Here is a 6,997-nt window from a genome sequence, read left to right on the forward strand (position 1 = left end):
AAGGAGGGGAGAGGTTAAGATTGCAAATGGAAAGCTGGCCTTGGGTAGAATTGAGGTAAACAGGTTACGCCTTAGAACCTGGTTACCTTTCCTTAGGGGCTTCCCAGATGGCGCTAGTGGTAAAGAATCCATCTGCCAATACAGGAGACAAAGAGATGCGGGTTGGATCCCTGGATCAGGAAGATCCCCTGGATTAGGAAATGGCACCTTATTCCCATATTCTTGCCTGGGAAATCCGATGGACAGAGGAGTCTGGCAGGCTGCAGTCCATAGGATTGCAAAAGAGTCTAACACGACTGAATGACTGAACACATATCTTTCTTTTTTTTGGTGGGGTCTTCCCCTTGCCTTTTTAAAGGTGTTGCATCCCAAACTGTCAAAAACTCTTCTGTGCTCTTCACCCTCCCTGTATGAAAATCCATTTTCAGTTGTCACCAAAAAAATCAGATAAACCAATTCACAACAACACACAAATGCTGCTAAAAGCTTAATGAATTACTTACAGATGAGGGCCTGGGAGGGTACTTACTAACTGCTAGGAGATAATCCTTTAATTCAATAACCCCAGATCACTAATGGTAGCAATTCAGACATCACTCATAGGCCAGTAGAAAATTAGTTTTGGTTGGAAGAGAGCCAGGAACCCTTCAAATCATTCTATGGAAGCAGACGACTGTTTTGGGGGTCAGATACTGCCAATACCAAAAATAAAATGAAAATAAACTTGTTGCCCCCCTCCCCCCGGCTTTCCCCTGAAGTTGCACTTCCTTCCTTATCATTCCCTTCACCACTAAACTTCATGAGAGCGGAGCCTACGTTCTTGGTTTCCATTTCTTCACTGATGCTTTGACCTCCTGCAATCTGGTTTTTACTTGGATCATTCCATCGAAACTGTTCCCTCAAATGTCATATTTCTCCCGGCAATCTTGATTCCAGCCTGTGCTTCATCCAGCCCAGCATTTCACATGATGTACTCTGCATAAGAGCTAAATAAGCAGGGTGACAAGCAGGGTGAGTAAGCTCCGGGAGTTGGTGATGGACAGGGAAGCCTGGCGTGCTGCAGTCCATGGAGTCACAAAGAGACAGACACAACTGAGCAACTGAACTGAACTTGGTCCTCACAGTATTCAGCCTGTTGACTTTCAACACTGCTGAACATTCTTTCATTCTAAACAGGGCCAGGATTAGGTTGAGACAGACAACCTGCCTAAAGTACAAAATTTAAGCAAGCACTCTCTCAGAGTTTTACAAGTTCAGGACTGGCATCTGAGAGTGCCCCCAGCCCTGCTTCTGAAGCATAACTGAGCTTCTCACCGTACTCAAAGCACAGCATGCAATTTTTCTGCCTACATACCTTCACTCATGCTATAGAGGAAAATGACCCTCCGTGCTTTGTATCTGCCCTGCAACCTTCCTACCTTCCTCTGTAGCAGTACCCTTAGAGCATTGCTCCCCAATTCAATGTGTTTCTGGTGGGGCTACCAAATACAGGATCTCCCTTCCCAACTCACAGTGGGTATAATCACCAAGCTGGACCAGTTCATTCCCAAAATTTCTGAATTGAAAGCAAAAAGACAACTATCTCTTTACTCTCGGATTGAGATAAATAAGAACATGACACCAAAATTATCAGTATCAACTCAGACAGTAAAGAATCTGCCTGCAATGCAGGAGACCCGGGTTCAATCCCTGGGTTGGGAAGATTCTCTCGAGAAAGGAATGGCAACCCACTCCAGTATTCTTGACACAGAGGAGCCTGGTGGGCTACAGTCCCTGGGGTCACAAAGAGTTGGACACAACAGAGTGACTAACACTACTACCAAAATTATTGGCAACCATACCCCGTGTTATAAGAAGGGGTATGCCTCAAGAAAAAGAAGCAGGATGGAGGGGAGAGAGTTAGAAAAGGCTAACAGTGATAAAGTCTTTGTATGCTGTTGACGCCAGCCTTGTCTTTTCTGGTTTTGTCTGCAGGAGCTAACGTGTTACTTTCCTACGTTTTCTTTCTTTGAGTTCCTATCACTTTCTAACAAGATTGTTCAAATATAACATAGAATATTCTTCCTTTTCTCTCACCCCATCTCCACAGGTACACAGACTCAAATTTCATGGCTCAGCTCAAAGGTCATTTTCTTCCCAGCGCCTTCCTTGATCCATAACCTTCTTCCCAATTAAGCCTTCTTTTAACTGCTGTGGCATTTTATATGTCTCTCATGGATATCTATTAATAGCTTCTTGTCTTATATTTCCTACTATACTATATGTTCTTTAAGGACAAGACTCATAATCTTTGAATCCTCTAAGAAATGAGTACAGGATTTTTGACACAGTAGAAAATCAGTAGATTTTTGTTGAAGGGATGGATTAACTAGATGAGTGAACATAGAATATATGGAGATATATATATATGGATATATGGAATTTCTATGTTTCATTTCAGGAAATTTCAACCTGAATAATCTTAAATTCTAAAAATAATAAAAGGTACCTTTTTCCAAAGAAAAAGAAAAGAAACAATGACTCTCTGATGGCTAGGGGGAAATGGTGAATGTTAAAGGGTGCCAGTGTTTTTTAGAAGGTGGGAAAGTAAGACCTGTATTTATATTTATTCATATGTGAGTAAATAAACTCTTCAATGATACACAAGAAACTGTAAAATGATTTCAAATTTAGGGGAACAATGAGCATATGGGGCTAAGAGGTAAGAGGGAGACTTTTCACTGTATACCTTGATTTTTTAACCAAGTGATTCTTTGTTTATTCAAAGTTAAATTAAAACTAAACGAATAAAATAAACTAAATAGAGATCATTCACCTACAACATAAAATGAAGAACCTGCTTTCCTAATATAATATGCCTGCCATGCTAGCACCATGCTCTGGTTTAAAAAGTGCAACAGGTCAAATAATTTTCATAAAAATGAAGATAATGTGCTTTGGACAATTCTGTTAGAGGTCTTAATAAATGGAGCAAGCAGCCCTGGTGATAATAATGACATCAATATTGAAGCTAAACACAAAATATTCAAATAAAATTATTTCATATAAAAACAAAAAGTTGGAGAACTCATCAAAATTCTCCAGTTACTAATTAGTGTTTTTCTTTCCAGTAAAAAAAAAAAAAAAGTTATTTTCTTAAAGCCTGTTAAAATTTACACTTTCAGATAGGTGAATTTTTTTTATGCAAAATTAAACATCAATAAAGCTGATTTAAAAAATGTAAAACATGAAATGTTAGATTAAAAGGGACCTTAGAGATTTAATCTAGTCATCCCATCTTTTGATCCAAGGACTCCTTCTATTTTGTTTTTAATCATGCACCCTTATGTCTTGAAATATTTTTGTGACCTAAATAAAATCATATAAACCAGTGATGGACAATGCTAATAAGCAACGAAGTTAAGTAAGTTTAAGGACGAAAAAAAAAGGCCTTAATCTTATTCCACTAGTTTAAAGGTTAATAGAGCTTTTGACACATAATCTACCCAGACACAATTTAAAATCAACTAAATAACATTCCTATTAGCTAAAGGAAGCAGCATGGCATTTGATTTATAACATCTTAACTAGTAAACTTACATTATCTTGTATAAATCAGAAATTGCAGTCCTCTAGTGAAGTACTTTCCCTGTCAATACCCAATGGTATCACTAACACTATTATGAAAACCCAAACTGGTCAGAAATTCATTCACTCATTCAATCATCCTATAATCATACAACCAATCATTCAACATGAGGGGGCACACTTGTTATTGTTGTTTAGTTGCTACATCATGTCTGACTCTTTTGCGACCCAATGGACTGTAGCCCTCCAGGCAAGAATACTGGAGTGTGTTGCCATTTCCTTCTCCAGGGGATCTTCCCAACCCAGGGATCGAACCCATGTCTCCTGCATTGGCAGGCAGGTTCTTTACCACTGAGCCACCAGGGACGCCCACTGGGCATACACTGTGGTGCAAAACACTTTCAGGTTTCTACTCACACCAAAAATCTCTCCATCTTTTAACAGTTTTAACTACTTATCAGTAAATGACCAATAGGTAGTGATCAGAAAGGAGCACTTTAGCCACATTAGTGAATAGTGAAGTCGCTTAGTCGTGTCTGACTCTTTGCAACCCCGTGGACTGTAGCCTACCAGGCTTCTCTGTCCATGGGATTCTCCAGGCAAGAATACTGGAGTGGGTTACCATTTCCTTCTCCAGGGGATCTTCCCCACCCAGGGATCAAACCTGGGTCTCCCGCATTGGAGGCAGACGCTTTAACCTCTGAGCCACCAGGGAAGCCACATTAAATGATTTCAAATTTCTAAATCTTAATAATTACATTCACAGACCCAGAAGGAACTTGCTGAAGCAGTCTCTGAGTCAGGAAACTTAGAGAATCAATGGACAATGGGAGAGGTGCCAGAATCCTAGAATGGGAAGGTAATCTCCTTATCTCAGAAAGAGGGAAAATGGTAGATTTTAGAAACCATAGACGGAGCCATAGCTCTCTAACTACCAGGAAGACCATAGTGTCTGCCACAAGTCACCATCCTAAGTTAACATTTTTATTCTGGACTTGGATAAAGGTTAAAAAAAAAAAAGTCATGTTCTTTAAATGAACAGAATTATAACCAAAAAGAATAATTAAGACAATGGATGATAGAAAAAAAATTCAAGATGATCTTACTAGACTGGAATATTGAGTAAAGTCTATCAGGATAAACTTTAATAGGTCTATCTCAAATTTCCAGGCTTTAACAGCTTATAACTACAAAATAAGATCACAAGTCATACTCCACTAAATATGGAAATTACAATGGACCATGCTAACTCAATGGAAGGAAACTACTGGAAGGTTCTCCAGATTGTGTTACAAGTGTGCGGTTTGTTGCTCGTACTGGAACGACTGTCTCCTCCTAGCACACTTCTACTTCCACTGGCACAGCTGTTCCCAGTTACGATCCCCACACTGTAATTTCCTCTCCGGCTTCAAGGAGGAAAGTACTGTTCTCCCTTTTGCGTCTCCATCTATGTAGGACAGACTCTCCACTAAAATCCCTGAAGCATAGCTAATACGAAGCCACAACTTCTGAATAAAATTGTACTTCAGGGCTAGAGAACAACAGAAAAGAAGTATGAAGAAAGAAATTCAATTGATGCTAGAAGTTAACTGTGGACTTCTAGAAAGTGACTATGGACTGGCCCTTTGCTCAGGGTCTTCTGCAGGGCTCCTGACCAGGCTCAACCTGCTGGGACCAGCCATTCACTGGGAGTTCTTTGACATCTCTACCCCTAACAATTCAAGTTACACTCTCCCCAAAGCCCAGAGAACACGTTTACCCTACCCTACTTCTCAGTCTAATCAGCACAGTTAAAGATAGCTGGCAAGTTTAGTCCTCCATAGCATTCAACTTGCCACCTAGTGAGATGTGGTCTGGGCAGAATCTGAGCCCAGAGGCGTTGGGGTCAGTCAGTACAGTAAATAAAAGACTAAGCTGCAATATTGTGATCTGTGAGTCCCAGACTAGATAAGACAGTAGCAAAGAGTCTCTAGGAAATACCAAGAGCCAAAGGAGGAAAAAAACCATGGTGCAGAGGGCTTCCCTGACAGTTCAGTTGGTAAGGAGTCCACCTGCAATGCAAGAGACCCTGGTTCGATTCCAGGGTCAGGAAGATCCACTGGAGAAGTGATAGGCTACCCACTCTAGTATTCTTGGGCTTCCCTTGTGGTTCAGCTGGTAAAAAATCTTCCTGCGATGTGGGAAACCTGTGTTCGATCCCTGGGTTGGGAAGATCCCCTGGAAAAGGGAAAGGCTACCGACTCCAGTATTCTGGCCTGGAGAATGCCATGGACTATATAGTCCATGGGGGTCACAAAGAATTGGACACGACTGAGAGACTTTCACTTTTGCTTTTCCAGAGGGGAATTTAGAGACACAATGAAAGCACCAGAAAGCTAATGAAGAGGTTCATTAGCTGTTCCTACTTCCTACTTCTCAGGACAGTTTATATCTAGGGATTGACCTCCCAAGTCCAAAGTCAGAGAAAGAAACTGAGTATAGGAGAATATCATACCCAAAAGTCTACCCACCCAGGCAGAGCAGTGCAAGACCCAAGGATAACATCAATAAAAGGAATCAAGACTCTTTAGAGAAGTGATTGATTCCAGGACTGGGACAGGATAAGCCCGGGTAATCTTATGGTATCAGAAAACAAGGAAGTTCTCAAAAAAGGATGGGGCAAGTCAAAGGATGCAGGAGCCAACCCAGGCACCCTACAATGGCCAAACCTGGAACAATTTGAACTAAATAAAATTACAGTATTGGATTATAATCCATAAAATAAATATCCCTGAGTCCTTTCCAGTATAAACAACTGAGTAAATAATAAATGAATGGAGAAGAGAAGGAAGCTCTTCCTTATCGAAGAATTCTAATTAGCAAATGTAGAGAATAAGAAATACAAAGTCATTATTATGCAAACGCTACAGTATTTATTATTTATACTGTGTAATTATCGCAGAAAAGATCCACCTATGGATGCAAAAATCAGTGGGCAAAACTTTGTGGAGAAGGTATTAGCCTACTCTTAAAATAACCAAGATGGTTAACAATTGCAAAAGGGAAAATGGGAATTTCAGTGAAAAAATCCAACATGACCAACTTAACCAAGCGATTAAGGTTAACATCGCCAGTAATGAGACAAATCAACATCATGTACATCTGTCATGATGCCCTGAGGACTTAAGATGACTTGCATAGTATCCTTGCCAAAAATGCATAACCCCATCATGAGAAAACACTAAACAAACCCAAACTGTGAGATATTCTACAGGCTAGACAGTATTCTTCAAAAGTGTCAAGGTTATAAAAAACAAAGACTAAAGAATGTCACAGATTGACAGAGACTAAATGCAATATAGGATTCTAGATTGAATAGCAAAACAGAAAATAAGGATACTGGGGGAAAACCATGATAAGATAAAAAGTTAACACCATAGTTAACTGTTAA

General features: G+C 40.0%; 1 non-coding gene across 1 annotated transcript; it reads right to left on the reverse strand.

The window, feature by feature from the left end:
• Positions 1-4,210: 4,210 nt before the first annotated feature.
• TRNAW-CCA (transfer RNA tryptophan (anticodon CCA)) lies at positions 4,211-4,282 on the reverse strand. Its single transcript has one exon. It is a non-coding gene; the product is annotated as a tRNA-Trp (tRNA).
• Positions 4,283-6,997: the final 2,715 nt, after the last annotated feature.

This window comes from Bos indicus, chromosome 10 (assembly GCF_029378745.1).
Source record: "Bos indicus isolate NIAB-ARS_2022 breed Sahiwal x Tharparkar chromosome 10, NIAB-ARS_B.indTharparkar_mat_pri_1.0, whole genome shotgun sequence".
Classification (NCBI taxonomy): Eukaryota; Metazoa; Chordata; class Mammalia; order Artiodactyla; family Bovidae; genus Bos; species Bos indicus.